Source organism: Ambystoma mexicanum, chromosome 9 (genome assembly GCF_040938575.1).
Source record: "Ambystoma mexicanum isolate Mex_15411 chromosome 9, UKY_AmexF1_1, whole genome shotgun sequence".
Taxonomy (NCBI): Eukaryota; Metazoa; Chordata; class Amphibia; order Caudata; family Ambystomatidae; genus Ambystoma; species Ambystoma mexicanum.
Window position 1 is genome coordinate 584697249 of NC_090931.1, and position 18641 is coordinate 584715889.

General features: G+C 46.9%; 1 long non-coding RNA gene across 1 annotated transcript in view; it reads right to left on the reverse strand.

Moving 5' to 3' along the window:
- LOC138488308 (uncharacterized) overlaps window positions 1-18641 on the reverse strand; it is a 369848-nt gene that overhangs the window by 266499 nt on the left and 84708 nt on the right. The window lies entirely within an intron of this gene.

The following is an 18641-nucleotide window of genomic DNA, read 5'->3' on the forward strand; positions in this document are numbered from 1 at the left end:
AATGCATAGCGACAACTTTGCTGGTCATAATATCCCAGTCCCACCATTCCAAACATTTTTTGACTTTCACAGGATTGAAGATTAAAAGTTCAAGTGTAAGACCCAGGATTTCCAAGTAGTTCATACATTCTTTTTTAAGATCAAATAGATATACTGAAGCAATATTGTCTGCTCGAATAACCGAGGCCAAAAAGATCATATAATGTGCCCTTCTGAGTTGTGGCCAGTTTCCTAAATAATAAAAGTTTTTGCCAGATTACCATGCATTCTATTGAAGTGAATAGCTCCAATCCATAACAAAGTTGTGGTAAGAGCTTCTGTTTCTAAAAGTGGAGAGTAGGTATAATATGAAACTTTCCAAATTTACTGTCAATTTCTTTTAGTTAAATGATTAATGGCACAACATACAAATCCAAGTACTCTCTTTAAGAAGATTTCTGTTTATTTCCAAATCAGGGTAGCCAAGATAACGCAGATTCTGGTCTTACCACAAGTTTTATATGGTTCAAGAACCATGCAAACTGTTTTACATACGGCCGTAAGTGTAAACGTACAATAACTGTTTTACTTTAATTTATCGTTAGATGGTTATACTCGGCGTAATTCTGAAATTTGCATAGCAGACGCTCTGGTCCGATTGGCATGTGGTCAAAGAGCATAAAATCGTCTGCATATGCAGTCCAACTGATTTTAACTCCTTCTACCACCGAAGGTGCAAAAGCGACTTCTTCCAACACCTCTTTTGCATCTGAGACAAAGATTAAATATAGTTGGGGCGAACACACATTCGGTCGCAGACCATTAGGAACGTCAATTAGGGTAGAAAGACAGCCCTGATTATTTAGCCGAACCTGTAGTTTTGACCCCTAATGTAGATGTATTAGTATGGAAAGGAGGGCCGGGGGCATACCTAGACAATTACTCCAGAGTAGTGATCTATCCACCTGGTCAAAAGCCACTGACAAGTCAATGGAGGCAATATAGATGGGCGCAGCCTCCTCCTTCCAGGCTTTGCCCTGCATAACATTCAGCAGTAGACCCCCAACATCCATCCCCACACTTTTCTTGAACCCAAATTGTAATCTAGATAGAATATTATTAGTTTTAATCCAGCATTGTATGTGACTCAGGATAATTCCCGAGAAGATTTTTGAGTCCTCGTCCAATAGAGCGATCAGCCTATAATTCAATAGACAAGTCCGATCACCCTTCTTATATACGGGGACCACATATGAAATTTGCCAAGATGAAGGGATGTTGTGGGTCGTAAGAATATCATTGAACAGAACATACAGTATTTTTGTCCACAGTTGTTTATTGTGTTTGAAGATAACATTCGCTTGACCATCAGGTCCTGCTGCCCTAGACATAGAGGCCCTGTCTATCAGTATTTCAATATCCTCCTGTAGAATATTAAACTTCCATTCAGCGTCACAAATACACACAGAAATTGGCTGATTACTCTGGCCAGATTGAAATAAGTTCCCAAAATGTCCGATCCACTGTTGCTCAGAAATAGCAGAAAAAAGGTCCTCACTATTCAATGTTAATTTATCATTCACCAGAGACCAGAAGGATTTTGAAGTATTATCTTTCAAGGCACAGAGGATACTTTCACCATCTGTCTGGTACATTATTGCTCTTTGTTCCTTGATCTTATTTTTCCAACGGTTAGTGATCTTTTTTAATACTAATTTCTCTCTCAGTGAGAGATCAGTTTTACTAGCAATCTTAGTTCCCTTGATCTCTTGTTTTTACATGTTCTGATTACCAGATCGTAACTATGGGCCTCATTACACGGACGGCGGTAAGGGTTAACGGTCACCGTTAATGGCAACGGTGACCGTTAACCGTTACCGCCGTACTACGAGGTCCCTTTGGGGGTTGGAGGATTTAACGCCTGCTTCTTGCAGGCGTTAAAATCCAACCCGCTAAGGGACCTCGGAGCTAATTACGGCACCGCAAAATTGCGGTGGCATAATTAGCGCCTTCCCCATTTCCATAGAGCCCTATGGGGCAGAAATGGGAATGGGGAAGGGCAATGGCGTGTGTTTATGCCTAACCATGCCTCGCTTGGATGTGGTTGCAGAGTGCATAATAATTATGTTCCCAACATAATATGAAAAGTCTCTTTAGTGTATAATAGATGTTTTTCCCATGGCTAGAGGTATTAAAGTCAGAGAGGAAAACTGCATTTGTCTTCTCCACGTTGCCCTTATTCGAGACAATCCTTGTATTTGCCATATTTGCTTGTAGATATACTTGGCAGCGGTGTACAGCAGTCTTACACCAGGACCCCGCAAGATTCAATTGTAACATTTTATGGTTGCTACATTCCACCCTCAGTAGCTTGAATTCCCTAGCCAAACCCATAAGTAAATCAGGTGCAAAAATATAATCAATAGCACTAGTTTGATCCCCTCTAAACCAGGTTGTATATTCCTCATTTCTGTTCAGGGGTCCCCTGGCATTCAGTAGGCCCCAAGAGTCTAAAAAGTGCCCCCAAAGATGCCCGTGCAAATCTTTCTTGCCCCGATGGCAAACTACTGTCCCCATTCTGCCACCCTGGGATTGGGAGATGTCACTAGGAATTTCGACATTGAAGTTGCCAGCGATTAGAATCCCCATATTCACAGATAGTTCTTGACACTTCAATAAGTAGTCCCGCAACTTTGTTAGTTCTTCTTCAATATTCAATTTCAAACTCCAATAAATATTTACAATCAAGAGATTACATTGTCCAATAAACATACTGCATTCAATCCGAATTAATAGTAATAGACACCAATCGTGGATCCTAAACATTTTTATAATATTAGGACCAATATTAGTTGCAACTGCAGCAAGTCAACCTCCCGATGGGCGCCCCAGTGGGCCCTTTTTTGCTAGAATTGAGTGCACAGTAAAACCATCCAGAATAAATTGGGTAGTAAACCAAGTCTCCTGTAAGAAAATGATGGAACAACCGTTGAGAGTATTACAGATATCAGGTGAATTCCTCAAAAACCAATTTCCCCTCGAGTTCCAGCTCGCAAGAGACAGGTTATTCGGACTGTTAACTGTTGGGCATCAGGCCCTGCAGTTGTGAGATAGAATCCTGCATTGTTAATGCCAGCCATCTGAGATTGAGTTCACCAAAGCTACTACTAGCTTTATTTGCAGTATTATGGGGCAAAATGTCGTCGTCATTAGCCTGTCTGCATTCCTGTATGTTGGAACCCCTGTCCATTGACACAATCTTCAAATCATAACCAAACTTGTGAAATGTACCAATTTCTTTTAGCACTGCATCTACAGTTCTATGTCAAGACCAGAGGCTCCCATTATGCTTCTCTTTCTTTTATCAATATATAAATAGAAAGCTCAGCAGCAAGTGTTAATGCACCTTACTGAAAGCGCATGTATCAAGATAAGCGTGTCAGACAAAAGGTGCATGAAAACACAAAGAACTTAGAAAAAACATGAACAAAAACATTGTAAATCCGACAAAACTCCATTTCCCATGGTGCTTCAGGAAAAGGTCCAGTAAAGGGTCACCAACATGTGACCTAGTCCACCAATGAATAACTGGCTGTCCATATAAACAGTCATGCACATTATGTCACTTCCTCTTTCTTGCTGCTCACATCAAAGATAAGTACCTTTCTATCTCTTTGTTTAAAAAAAAAAATGTTTAGAATTTTATATTTAAATAATATTTTAATAATTGTGAATATGTATTTACATATGATTACTGTATTATCGGAATCTACGTTCCGCGTGTAGCATTAAACTGCTTTTGCCTTCCATAAACGTTTGTTTGTTGTCATACGCGTGTAGCACATTTCCTTGTTTCCGTCAGTTTCAGAGATCCTCCGCGTCAGCTGCTTGGCTGCCGTCAGAGGATCTCTGCCAACTGACAGGAGCCCTCGCGTTCGCAAGTGGCCTGCCTCATCATTTTTCACTGCTCCGTGTGCGCGGTTCCCGGCTCGCCTCTTCGCTCCTACACAGCCCGGGGAAGCTGCGCAAGGAGAGCATTTCTCTCGTGATTACCTCCCGCGACCGCCAGAGGGAGACTCTGCTCTCTGAGTCCTTTATTCTACAGCTGGCACTCGTTTGTCATTTCTGTTGCTTTTACAATGGATTTTGAAAGCGAGCGCCAGCTGCAGCTACGAGTCCCCTTCTTTCATCCACCCCAGATCCTCCGACTGGGATGGCCAGATTAAAGGCAGAATGCCCCTGTCCCAATATTCCTGGGAAAGTAGCCCTCACCCCGGAGCTAGACTCCAAGATGATCACATTTCTGGGAAAGAATGTGAAAGACCCGAGAAAGGGTATTGACCGCGCAAAGAGCCCTCTGTCTACTGGGTAATGCCAGTTGCGCCATCTCGGCTGAACGCCGTAAGGGTATCCTATATAAAATTGACGGCAAGCTAACCGAGCTAGCAGATACGGAATCAGGAGCAGCAGCCCAAGGTCTGCTTTTCGGAGACCCATTTATGAAAGAAATGTTGAAGTTTGTTGGCACCTTTACAGCCTTGGATAAGGCTCAAGCCTCCATCAGAAGGGTTTTTGCTACTAAGGTTTTCTCCAGGGCCGGACGAGGCAGAGGTCGCTACTCCAGCCGCTTCGCCTTTGATCGAAGACCTCAGCAGTCCCAGGACCAATACAATTCTTGGCAAGACCGCTCAGACACTTTCTTCCCCTCAAGAGGGCGGGGAAGAGGTCGTGGATGGAGAAGAGGCGCAAGATATCCAGCCCAACAGCAAACTACAGATCAGTGTACCCATACCAGCGCCTGCGCCACAGACACCTATAGGGGGGAGGTTAGCTCTTTTTGCACAGGCATGGGACTCCTTATCAGGAGATGCATGGGTTAGGGACGCAGGGCGCAGCCTGCGCTTAGAGTTTTTCGCTCAACCTCTTCAAACCGCTCGCCCTGCACCATTAGTTATGTCCATAGCGACGAGAAAGCGTTAGACTGCGAAATACGCAGTCTACATCTAAAACAAGAAAAACACAGGTTTGGCAGAGAAAGTCACAAAACCACAGCGCTTGTATGAATAAATAATAAGAGTGCACATAGGCTGCAGGTGCCTGAGAAGTGTGGGAGTACTGTCAAGTACAACCCACTGTTGTGGAAACAAATAGAGCACCGGCAGTTCTCAGTCACACTGCGCCAAGAGCGCAATATAGGCATGTGTTGCAAGTAATTGAAGAGAGATGTGGTTATAAGTCCGATGGCTTAATTTGCAAAGTAGCCTGACACGTGTTTCAAGTCTAAACCGACTCTTCATCCAAGGCTGTAAATGGGAGATGGGACCTAAGATTAATTGAATGAAGGACAGTGCCAGACAACTCTCTCACGGCTTCGTAATTGCGGTAATTTCAGCACAGCAGGAAAAGCCAAAGTGATGTGAAAGGAGGCTCTTGCACTCTTGGGCGCAGTGCGACTGAGAATTGCCCGTGCTCTACATCTAAAACAAGCAATTCTCCCCTGCTCAAACCAAGGCGGGTTCTTCAGCCCTATATTCTTGGTTCGTAGGAAGCAAAAAGTATGTCCAGTTATAAATTTGAGGGATCTCAACGACTTCATTGTCTACCATCACTTCAAGATGGAAGGGATACACATGCTCAGGGACATCCTGAGGCCAAACGACTGGCTTGTGCGCCTGCACTTGAAGGACGCTTACCTGGCAGTTGCTATTCACCAGGCCCACGTAAACTATCTCAGGTTTTCCTGGAAAAACCAAGACTGGGAGGGTACGAGTTTACCTTTCGGGCTCTCCTCAGCGCCTTGGGTCTTTACCAAACTTCTACGGCCTGTAGTAGCCCGCTTGAGAGAACTGGGTGTCAGATTGATCGTCTATCTAGACGACATTATCTTCATGGCTCATTCTCAAGCCCTAGTAGAGTATCAGGCCAGAATAGCCATCGAACTACTACACAGTCTTGGTTTCCTCATAAACTGGGAGAAATCTATACTCAGTCCATCTCAGAATCTAGAATTTCTCAGATTCCTGGTAGACACCTTGAACTCGCAACTTCTTTTTCCCGTGGCCAAGATACACGCGGTAGGAGGGAGATCTGCAGACTTCTGCAGAGGGACCTCATATCTCTTCGAGAGTTGGCAAGAGTAATCAATCTTCAGTCTTCTTCCATTCAAGTGATTTTTCCTGGTCCTCTTCATTACAGAGAATTCCAAAGGCTCAAGGGTCAGCACCTGAGACAGAGCCTCTCCTACTCTCAACGTCTGACACTGTCGACCTCCGCGCACGGAGCACAATTGGTGGCTCACTCACATGGAAGCCTGGAACGGCAGAGCCATTTTTGGATCCACCCCCGATATTATCATAGAATCAGACACCAGTCGTTCCGGTTGAGGAGCGAGATGCGGCTCTGTCGCCACAGGAGGGACCTGGTCACCTCAGGAGCTGGAAATGCATATAAATTGTCTGGAGCTCCTTGCAGGCTCATTCGCTGTGCGCTCCTTTGCCAGAAGCAAAGCGAGTTGTTGTATCTTACTGAAGATGGACAACATCTCTGCAGTACGGTACATCAATCACCTGGGAGGGACCAGGTCAAGACCTCTAGCGGAGTTAGCCAAAGATTTTTGGCATTTCTGTTTGGAGCACCGGATCTCGGTGACAGCGGAATATCTCCCAGGGCTCACAAACGTAGTGGTGGACTGGTACTCCCGTCCCTCCACAAATTTCAGCGACTGGAGGCTCGACAGAGAAGTCTTTCTCCGCCTCCAGCGAACATGGGGCCCCATGTCCGTAGATCTCTTTGCATTCCGTCTCAACATCCAGCTACCCATCTTTTACAGCTGGAGACCGGAACCAGCAGCATCTGCGACTGTTGCATTCCTACAGCGGTGGACCCAGGGGATTCATTATGCCTTTCCCCCATTTACAATGATAGCAAGGTCCCTGGTGAAGGCCCGTCAGGAGCATACGGACCTGGTTCTCATAGCCCCAGTCTGGACCTCTCAGATCTGGTATCCAGTTCTTCTGGAACTTTCTTCGGATTTTCCAATCCTTATACCACAATTTCCAGATCTCCTTCTGGATCCGCCAGGGCAGCGTCACCCCCTTCTCCTCAACGGATCACTGAACCTAGCAGCCTGGAGGATTTCAGGTCAAGGTAGAGGATTCCCGGCATATCAGCCATGGCAGTCAACCTCATTGAGGAAAGCTGGGCCCCTGCTTCCCTCAAGAGGTATTCTAACTCCTGGAGCGCCTGGAGTAACTGGTGCCGGAGGAACGGTTCACATTCAGTTTCAGCATCTATAGAGGAAATCCTAAATTTCCTGGCATCATTAGTTGAAAGAGGTCTTGCCTATAGGACAGTTAACGCCTACCGCTCAGCTATTTATGCCGGGCATGACCTCATTCAGGGACTTCCAGCTGGAGATCATCAGCTCGTCTGCAGACTGCTTAAAGGAATCAGACTTACAATTCCGCCCCCGCCCCGCTATGATAAGCTTTGGGACGTCAACAAGGTTCTGAATCTTTTTCTGTCATGGCCGCATAACAGGGACTGGTCTGTCAGGCAAACTTACTACGCTGCTCTGCTTAGTCTCCTGCAGGAGGGTACCCGGACGTCAGAGCTCTCGATCTGGCGGGCAGGACCTTTTCTCCTGATGGGGTAGTATTCCACTTGCACAGGAGAACGAAATGTCAATCGAGGGTGATTTTGTACCCCGCTTTCAAAGATCAACCTAAGCTTTGCCTAGTTAAATGCTTAAAAGTTTACGAGGCGCAGACCGCCCCGCTTAGGACTTCCCCTAATGGGCAACTGCTGATAGCCCTACGTAAACTGCACAAGGCAGTTTCGGCTCCAAAGCTAGAGCGCTGGGTGCGGTGGACTTTGACTCAAGCAGGAATAGATACCCTGCATTTCAGGGCCCACTCCGTGAGAGGAGATATGGCTTCCAAAGCATTTCAGGTCGAAGTACGCCTAGAAGATATCATGAGAATAGCGGATTGGACAGGTGAATCAATATTCAAGGAATTCTACCTTAAACCGCTAGAACAACCAGCATCTATTGTGGTAAGTAAGCTTTAAACAACCATAATGGGAGCCTCCGGTCTTGACATAGAATAAAGATTTTCCATAATAACTTACTAGAAATTCTTGATTCTATTAAAGACACGGAGGCGAGCATTATCCCGCCCAGCAAGAGAAATAACAGCGCTAATCACTTTTGGGTAATAATTGTGCGATTTATTTGGGAATGTTACTGCTTATTGGACTGACTTATGTATGTCAAGTTAACACACTAGTTCTCTCCCACCCCCGTAAGGGGAACTAGGGTTCTCTGATGCATAAACTAATTCTAGTTACTTTCTCTTCCCTGACAGCGGCTACAGACAAGCCCTCTTGATCGCCTAATCAGCTCCGCTTTGGCTTCTGTCTTAAGACGACCTCAGTTACAGTTCTTCTTTTCACCGTCTTTCTTCTTGAACAGCCAAGTTTGCAGATTCGAAAGAGGAAGTGACATAATTTGCATGACTGTTTATATGGACAGCCAGTTATTCATTGGTGGACTAGGTCACATGTTGGTGACCCTTTACTGGACCTTTTCCTGAAGCACCATGGGAAATTGAGTTTTCTTGGATTTACACTGTTTTTGTTTATGTTTTTTCTAAGTTCTTTGTGTTTTTATGCACCTTTTGTCTGCCACGCATACCTGCGCTTTCAGTAAATTGCATTAACACTTGCTGCTGAGCTTTCTATTTATATATTAATAAAAGAAAGAGAAGCATAATGCTCGCCTCTGTGTCTTTAATAGAATCAAGAATTTCTAGTAAGTTATTATGGAAAATCTTTATTGTGCGAGAGTAGAAAACAACCCTTACATAATCGTATCTGGTAGGGTGAACAAAATCAATTAGTTTCACATCACCCGTAGTAATGAGGGATAAACTAGGGATTTCCCCAAACAGCAGCAAAACCGTTGGTCTATTTAGAGACAAAGGTCCACCATTATTGAAAAGATAGTGCATCAGTAGGCTTGATGATTCAGCACATCAGAAAGGCCGAAAATTAATCACTTCAAGCCGTGTATCCTGGTGGGCGTTCATAGACTTGCCTGTCAGAAGACTAGAATAACATGGGTCTTTTTCCAGACGGGTCCCCACAGCTTGCACATCTGCAAGATCTTTCCTGCCATCACCAATCTGTATACTGCTACCCAAACGATCCCTAGTTAAAGTGCTCATGTTAACCTTCACAGATTTACATTGTTCATTCAACACCAAATTTTGTACCGAACTTTGCACAGTACTTTCTATTGGTGCAGAGTCCACTTTTGTTATCGGTACGTTGTCATGTTCATCCAACATCAATTTATTACCCTTCTTATAAACCATTATCGGGCCCCCTCTCCAAATTATTCACCTCAGCGTCATTGATTACCTCACCCTTGGAAGTAGCGCAAACTTGGGTATCCAAGTCGCCCCTGTTGGAGTGGGCATTCAAAGACCTTTTACGCCTTGGACCGTTTGCCTGTAGGCTCTCACCACACACCAAAGTCCCCCCTAGATTAGGAGTGAATTGTGGATGGATACCACAGTTTGCAGGTCCTTCTGAACCAATTGCATTTGCTGGGGGCTGTACAATTTCCCCCGCTTTTGCAGCCCCCATCCCTGTGGGTGGAGTAAAAGTGTTTCCTTGAGTTCCCCAGTTGTCATATCGATACATTCATTTAATTCCGGGGGTGCCATCATGTTTGGAGCTTGAGCAGCCATATATGTCACAGGTTTCCTTTTTTCTCACCTGTTTATGCTGCCTTGCGGGATCCTTCGCTGGGGTTTTCTTCCGTGCTGTTCGGGTCTTGTATAAGCCCGCTCGGCCGTCGTCGGATTCCAGGATTCGTTCAGCTTCTTCGTCCGGGATCAAGGAAACTCCAGGAAGACCAGGAAGGAAGGCCGCACACGGGGGCGGTCTGCCCGGAACGCGGAAGGATACAGGTACAAAGGAAAGGGAAGGAGAAGGAGTGGGTCCGGGAATTCGAGCAGCAACTCAGTTCCAGGAGCACGACGCGACGCACGTCTAGCCTCAGCTAACGATAGCGTTGAGACGCGCGGAGCCGCAGGGGCATGGTTCATTTATGGAACGTGCTGCATGGACGTAAAGGTCGATAGACCACGTTCTGTGAATACGCCCATGTTGGGTGTACTACAGCGAGTAACCCCTGACGTGCCAGGGACCAGGAGGACCAAAAGGGGCGTGATCGATGGATCATGACAGCATGCCCCCTTCTAAAACTTGTTCCACAAGGTTTGCTTGGATGTATTAGATGGAACTTTCTGAGCAATCTGGGGGAGTTTAGGTTTGAGACTGGTTCCCAGGTACGCTCACTGGGTGGATAGCCCTTCCATTCCACCATGTATTGAAGTTGTCCTCGTCTATATCTGGAGTCACATATTCGAGACACTTCATATTATAGCTGGTCATTGACAACCACAGGACTGGGTCTGAGATTAGTCCGGGTGGTTTGGATGTAAGGCTTCAATAGAGATTTGTGAAAAACTGGATGGATTTTCTTCCAGAAGTCTGGTAGTTTAGGTCGTAAGGCCACAGGGTTAATGACTTCTTTTATAGGAAAAGGCCCATAATATCGAGGAGCCAATTTATTCGGTCTGAGATGTCGGGACAGTAGCTTCGAGGATAGCCATACTTTATCCCCAATGGTGTAAGAAGGCCCTGGTCTTCTCCTAATCTGCATAGTGCTTAGTTTGGATCTGTGCTCTTTCTAGATGTTCCTTGGCTTCTCTCTGTACATTCATGAGTGTTTCAATCCAGGAATCGACTGTTGGAACTGGTGTAGGGTGCGGAAGGACTGAAGGTAATACCGCAGGGTGGAATCCATGGCTGCAAAAAAGGGGCTGGTTTTAACAGCCGGATGGTCCGAATTGTTGTAGGCAAATTCTGCACTGGTATCAGAAGCGACCAATCGTCCTGGACCTCAGTAGAGAAACAACGAAGGTATTGTTCAAGGGTTTGATTCACTCGTTCTGTGACTCCATTGGTTTGGGGATGATATCCTGAGGAGAGGGCTTGTTGGATTCCTAGTATCCTGCAGAGGTGTATCCAAAATTGAGATATATACTGTGGTCCTCTGTCCGATATAATCTTGGAAGGAAGTCCATGCAGTCGGAAGTTGTGTTCCAGGAAGATTCCAGCAAGTTCTGATGAGGATGGTAACTTATACAGAGGTGTAAAATGGGCCATATGAGTGAACAAGTCAATGGTGACCATGATAGTGGTGTACCCTCTGGATGGCGGTAATTCTACAATAAAGTCTGTAGCGATGACTTCCCATTGACTTGTTGGTGGTGTAGGCTGTAATAAGAGCCCTGCTGGTTTCTAGTTGTCATGTTTGTTTTGATTACAGACAGAACAAGATTGAATGTACAGTTGAACATCAGCCTTCATTCTGGGCCACCAGAATTGTCTTTGTATTAGACGAAGGGTGTTGGAAATGCCACAATGACCGGAGTGAAGGGTATCATGGCAGAGGTTTATTATCTTTTGTTGTAGTTTCTGTGTGGGAATGACCAGGTTGTTATTTTTAAACAGGTATCCGTCCTGGGTTCTCAGATCCCATTGAGTCCTTTTTGAAAGATCCTTCCAGAGTTCCAAAGTCTGAGTTTGCATATGAATGGGCCTCATTACGACCCAGGCGGTAAGGGGTTTACGGCAGCGTAAACAGCGCCGACCCTTACCGCCTGAGTACGAGGTCCCTTAGCGCCATGGCGGATTTAACACCTGCTTTTAGCAGGTGTTAAAATCCATGGCGCTAAGGGACCATGGAGTTAATTACGCCACCGTAATTTACGGTGGCGTAATTAACGCCTTCCCCACTCCCATTATGCCCTATGGGGCAAAAATGGGAATGGGGAAGGGTAAATGGGGATTGGGGACTTACCGCCCCGCCAAGGTCGGAATGGGGCGGTAAGTCCGCCAACCACCATGGCGTAAACGTAGTTTACGCCATGGTGGTAAAGTCACGGCCCAGGCGGTAACTTACCGCCTGGGTCGTAATGAGGCCCAATGTCTTCCAGGAGATTGTTTGCTTGAGCTACAAATATTGTATGGGGAAACATCTTGGGATATGCCCGATCTCCTGGAGGTTCGTAGTCTGGACGTCGAGAGAGGGCGTCAGCTATTAGATTTTGTGTTCCGGGAACGTGGTGAATCTGGAACTGGTACTGGGCAAAGAAGAAGGCCCACCGAGCTTGACGGCTGTTCCTACATTCCAAGGCCTGCAGTACTTGTAGGTTTCGATGGCCCGTGCGAACCTGGACAGGATGTTTCGCTCCGAGGAGTAGATGGCGCCACTCGGTGAAGGCTTGACGGATGGCCAGCAGTTCCTTTTCCAAGACTGAGTAATGGGTTTCACTGGGAGTTAACGTCTGAGAAAGGTAAGCAATGGGGTGTTCCATCCTGTCCCCGAATAGCTGTTTGAGGACGGCTCCAATAGCGTAGCTGGAGGCATCTGTCTCCACTATGAATGGTCGGTTGACATCAGGTTGAGCCAGGATGGGAGCTTGTGTAAACTCAGTCTTCAACCGTTGGAAGACTTCCTCTTGAGCTGTGGTCCAAAGGAAGGGAACGTCTTTCTTTAACAGGGCAATGATTGGTTGGACTATCTCGGAAAAGGAAGGTATGAATTTTCTGTAGAAATTAGCTAAACCCAGGAAAGACTGGATTTGTTTCACAGAGGTGGGGCTTGGCCAGGGTAATATAGCCTTAACCTTGGATCGATCCATTCCGATGCCTTCTGGACTAAGGACAAATCCTAGGTAGTGTATAGTAGAAGCATGGAAGATGCATTTCTCGGGCTTTGCTAGGAGCTTGTTTTTGCGTAGTCGTTGTAACACTGCCTTTACATGTTCTTCGTGCTTGGAAATGTCCTTCGAGAATATTAGGATATCGTCCAGAAAGACAATCACGAAAAGTAATAGCATGTCTGAGAACACCCTATCCAAGAAGCGTTGGGAGACCGCCGGGCAATTAGCAAGTCCAAAGGGCATGACCAAGTATTCATAATGACCAAAGGGTGTTCTAAAAGCCGTTTTCCACTCTTCTCCTGCCCTAATGCGAATCAGATGGTAGGCCCCCTTGAGATCCAACTTGGTGAAAACAACTGCGCCCCTTACTGCCTCCAGAATGTCCGAGATCAAGGGTAACGGATAGCGATCCTTAAGGGTGCATTGATTTAAACCTCGATAGTCCAGACACAGTCTGAGTTCGTTGGTGTCTTTCTTGGGAACAGAAAACAGTGAGGCCCCTGCTGGGGATTTAGAGGGTCGTATGGTGCCATTTGCAAGATTAGTATCCAGGTATTCTCGAAGGGCTTTCTTTTCAGGTTCGGATAAGATGAACATCCTTCCAAAGGGAATACAGCGGAAGGGTCCGTTTCTATAGCACAGTCTTCTGGTCTATGGGGAGGTAACGCCTGGACGATGGCAGAGGAGAAGACATCAGAATATTTCTGGTATATCTCTGGAACCCGGATAATGTTTGAGACAGAGATTGTACCTTGGTGATTCGTAGGAGGTCCTTCTGATGGTGTCGGAGCAAGGTCTGACAATAAACAGTGGGACACACAAAATTCTGAGCCCAGGAACAAGGAACCCGCTGCCCAATTGATTTACGGATTGTGTTTTTGAAGCCAGGGCATTCCCAAAACCATTGGGCAGTGGGCCGACTTGATGATGTCAAATTTTATCCTTTCTCGATGGTGTATAAATGGCAAGTTCGACGTCCTTGGTCTGAAGGGTTATGGGTCCTGAAGAAAGGGGTCTTCCATCAATAGCTTCCACAGGTTGCATGATAGTCCGGGATTTGCAAGGAATATGGTGTTTAAGAACCCATTCTTGGTCTATGAAAATCCCCATAGCTCCACAGTCCACCAGTGCCAGGATGGGATGCATTTCCTTCTTGGATGGCGATAAGAAGGCCTGTAAAATCACCAAAGAATTTTGTCCAGGAGAGTTCAAGGATGGAATTGATGTGGAGCAGGCATCTCTCTCCCGAACCTGTGCTCCATTTAGGATCGGCAGCTGGTGTTTCCCGAGCGCCGTGGGGGGGGGCTATTGGGCACTCTCTCACTAAATGTTTGTCTAATGCACAATAAATACACAACCCGTTATGGATCCTACGCATTCTTTCTTGGGAGGATATGGGTCCACGGAATGCCCCTAGCTGCATAGGTTCAGGCTCGTTACTTGAAGTGGAAATACCTTCGGGATTCGAGAGTATCCCAATGGGGTTCTTCTGGAGTGGCGACTTGCTTTTCTTTTTCTCTGCCTTTCTCTCCTGAATGCGAAAGTCAATCTGCAGGGCAAGATCCATCAGGGCCTGATAAGAACTTGGGCGCGCCACTCTGGCTAGTTCATCCTTGATGTCTTCGTTTAGCCCTCTTCGAAATAGGGTAAAACAAGCTTCAGAGGACCAATCCGCTTCTTTAGCCAGCAGTTTGAAGCGTGTGACATACGTAAGCATATCCTGGGTACCTTGTTGAAAGTCGAGTAGACGTTCCTGGGCACTGTAGACCTGCTCTGGGCGGTCAAACATGGTCTTAATGGCCTGTATGAAGCCATTGAAATCATCCAGGAGAGAATCCCCAGAGTTAACCAGTGGGGTGGCCCAGGTCAAGGCATTGCCGGAAAGATGCGAAATAATAAAGCCCACCTTAGCCCTGGGCGTAGAAAAATAATAAGGCTTGAAAGTAAAGTGGACCAAGCATGAGTCAAGGAATCCACGAAGGCTCTTTGCGGAACCATCATATTTATCAACAACGCCGCCCAGTATTACACTCTCTTTCGTAGCGGATTCACGGGACAACACCAATTGCTTTAAGGCGGCGTTCTCTGCCTTTAAATTTTGCACTTGGTCGTCAGCTCTTGCATGCCACGCATAAGGTCCTGGATGGCCGCTTCCATGTCTGTGTCAAATTCAATCAGGTAGCGTCTCAATCTGTCACAGGTTTCCTTTTTTCTCACCTATTTCTGCTGCCTTGCGGGATCCTTCGCCGGGGTTTTCTTCCGTGCTGTTCGGGTCTTGTATAAGCCCGCTGGGCCGTCGTCGGATTCCAGGATTCGTTTAGCTTCTTCGTCCGGGATCAAGGAAACTCCAGGAAGACCAGTAAGACCAGGAAGGCCGCACACGGGGGCGGTCTGCGCGGAACTCGGAAGGATACAGGTACAAAGGAAAGGGAAGGAGAAGGAGTGGGTCCGGGAATTCGAGCAGCAACTCAGTTCCAGGAGCACGACGCAACGCACATCTAGCCTCAGCTAATGATAGCGTTGAGATGCACGGAGCCGCATGGGCGTGGTTAATTTATGGAATGTGCTGCATGGACGTAAAGGTCGAAAGACCGCGTTCTGTGAATACGGCCATGTTGGGTGTACTACAGCAAGTAACCCCCGACATGCCAGGGACCAGGAGAACCAAAAGGGGCACCTGCATTGGTACTGACATTACCTCTAAATGTCCCCTTAGTACCCTTATTTTTTAGATTCTCACGCAAAGAGTCCGGGGCCAGGAAGCCCCCTGTCCCTCTACACACTATCACATCCGCCCCCTCTACATCACCAATGGTTTCAGAATCTGAGGATACTATTTCATCTCTCAACTGCCTACTCCAACTATTCCTGGCAACTTTCACAATTTTCTATTTATATTGGGAAACATTCTTTTTCTTCTGTGGGATCGTTTTTTCCCTGCTGTTTTTATTTTTATTTTGCTTTGTCTGCTTCTGGGAACAACCTCTGTTTACATTCAAATTAAGATTTCTATTCCCTTGGTTGTCATTATTGGGTTCAGTGTCCTTGATTGGAGCTATTTCTGTAGACTGATCAGCAGCCAAGAGCTCCTTTGCCATAGGAGGAGGTGCCGGAGAGCCTGTCATAGCCTCCCCCAAAGCCCCCATGGGCACTAACGGGGCCACAGCGGGGTCCAGAAAATTCATGTTAGCCTTTCCACAGTTCATATTGGGGCAGTTTTGCCTTTCCAGCGCAGCAGTCAGCTGCTTTAAGAGAATAGTGTGCAAAGTGAGTTCATTTAGAACTAAACCATTAAGCGTCTCTTCTTGCACTGGCCCCCCCATGTCTTTCCTTCCCAGAGGTTGAGCCGAAGACAGCTCCCATTCAGCCTCCTTCCCAAGTGGATACTGGGATAGGGCCAGAAGGGAACTGTCTATTGCTTCAGGACTTTGGGCATCCCCACTGTAAACCGTAGCAGAACTTTCTTGAGGTAGGCACACAACTTCTGGGCTCTTAATCACGTCCCCCGATTCAATTAACAAGATCGATTCATCAGCCACACCCCCACCTTCATTCCGGTTTAACAAGGCAGTTTCCAGCGGGGAGGGGGGAGAAAGGGGAAGAGGTAGCGTTCATCCCATGCTCAGAGTTCCTTTTACAGGAGTGAAAACTAGCGGAGCAGATAGAATATCGTCGTAAGGCCTGACCACTGCCTTGGATTCTCTCCTTGTCAGCGGTACAGTCCTTTTATAAGTGTATATCTCACGCTTATTTTTCCACATAACGTACACATAAATATTACTGACTAGATTCAACCGTCCATGGCAGGTTTTTACCCCACAAAAAAATAGTGCTGAGTATATTACCTGAAAAATATACAATGCATCAAGTAAAACAAGACAAAAAGCAAAGGGCCAGTTTCCTGAAGTTTACCATACCCACCGGCTTACCGCTCTCCCGCGACCACGCCGAACAGCCCAACAGCACTTACGAAGCACTTCCGGAGGCGTGCGCGTGCACCGGTGGCTATATGCTGGGCTTCAGGAGGCGGGAGGCAGTGGGCGTGGCAAATGGTAGTGCAGTGTATCTTAAGAAAAAAAGAAATGAAGTAACGTAAGTTATGCCACCAATACACTGAGACCTAAGCAAGGTCACAAGAAGTCTAAGCACAAGAGGCACAATAGACACAACACAAGTAACACTGTCGGCGTCAAGAGAGGTGCAAGAGACACAGCACAAGTAACGCTGTCAGCAGAGGTAGTCAATGATATGTACTCTGGATACCGCAGTACTTAGCAGTGTTTCGCCTCAGTAGATGGAAGTAGTTCTTCCGCTTGCGCATAGGAGCCCAAAGTCAGTTCCAATAAGCAGCGTGGCACAGATTCAGGCCGAATGGAGGTACACAGCGAACACAGCCCAACAACACTTACGAAGCACTTCCGGGCGCGCGCGTGGATGCGCGTGCACTGGTGGCTATATGCTGGGATTCGTGATGTGGGAGGCAGTGGGCATGGCAAATGGTAGCGCAGTGTATTCTGGATACCACAGTCCTTGGCAGTGTTTCGCCTCATTAGATGGAAGTAGTTATTCTGCTTGCGCATAGGAGCCCAAAGTCAGTTCCAATAAGCAGCGTGGCACAGATTCAGGCAGAATGGAGGTTCACAGCGAACACAGCGAGCACAGCCCAACAGCACTTACAAAGCACTTCCGGATGCTAGATATTGAATTGATGGATTACCGGGCCATGAGTTGTCTGAATTAGTCTTTGGCCCCTTATCATGCTCCTGCAGCCACACATGGTCTACTGACTGTAGGGATGCATAATTTTCAATTTTGGCTTCAATGTTAGGTGCACTGTCCACCCCCAGCTCCCCAAGGATCCAGGCTGACTGGGGCATTGAATGGGGTATTTCACTAATAAGTGAATGGTCTTCTACCAAAGGCTTTGCCAGCTGAGATAATTCAGGCTTTTCAGAGCGATGTGAAAATGGTAAAGTTAGAGGTTGCATTTATCTCTTGAGTGTCAGCTTTCCCCGTCAAACTACTGGCGCTGGTACGGGGGTAAGCAAGAGAGTAGCATCTGGTGCTATCAGCTGAGCGGAGAGTGTCATTACAGATTAGCTGACCAAGGGGCCCAAGTGCTTTAACAGTTCTGGTCAGGAGTCGATATATACACTATGCACAATATCGGCACACAGAGTCGTAAGCATTTCAGGAAGCCATGTTAGTCCGTTTGATCTCAGTTTTCTTACAATACCTCGGGCTCTGTTTCCCAAGTGATACAACCACCTGCAGGTGCTTACAATTATCAAGTGTCATCAGGCAGCAGCATCGTGGAGTAGCATCAGCTCCCTCTCTCCAACTGACTGGGCAATCTTCATGTGACCTTCCAGCCTTTTCACGCAACCCTGGTGCAAACACCCTGTGGGAGCAAACAGCTGCACCCTTGACTCCCGCAGGCTTCACTCTGAAGGGCGAGTCAGGCGAATTTAATCAGGAGGGGGCGTGGCCAGCAGAGTCCCCGGCAGGTTTTCCAAAGCAGCTTCCCCCTACAAAGCCAAGACAGCAATGAGGTCGGAGCTGCAGCAAACACCCACACCCTTGACTCCTACAGGCTTCACCCTGCGGGGCAGGGCAGAGCAGGCGAATTAAATCAGGCGGGGGCATGGCCAACAGAGTTCCTGGCAGGTTTTGCAGAGCAGCTTCCCCCAACACAGCAAAGACAGAAATGAGGACGGAGCAAACAACTGAACCCTTGACTCCCCCAGGCTTCACCCTACAGGGCGGGGCAGATGAATTTAATCAGGAGGGGGTGAAGCCAGCAGAGACCATGGCAGGTTTTGCAGAGCAGCTTCCCACGACACAGCCAAGACAGAAATG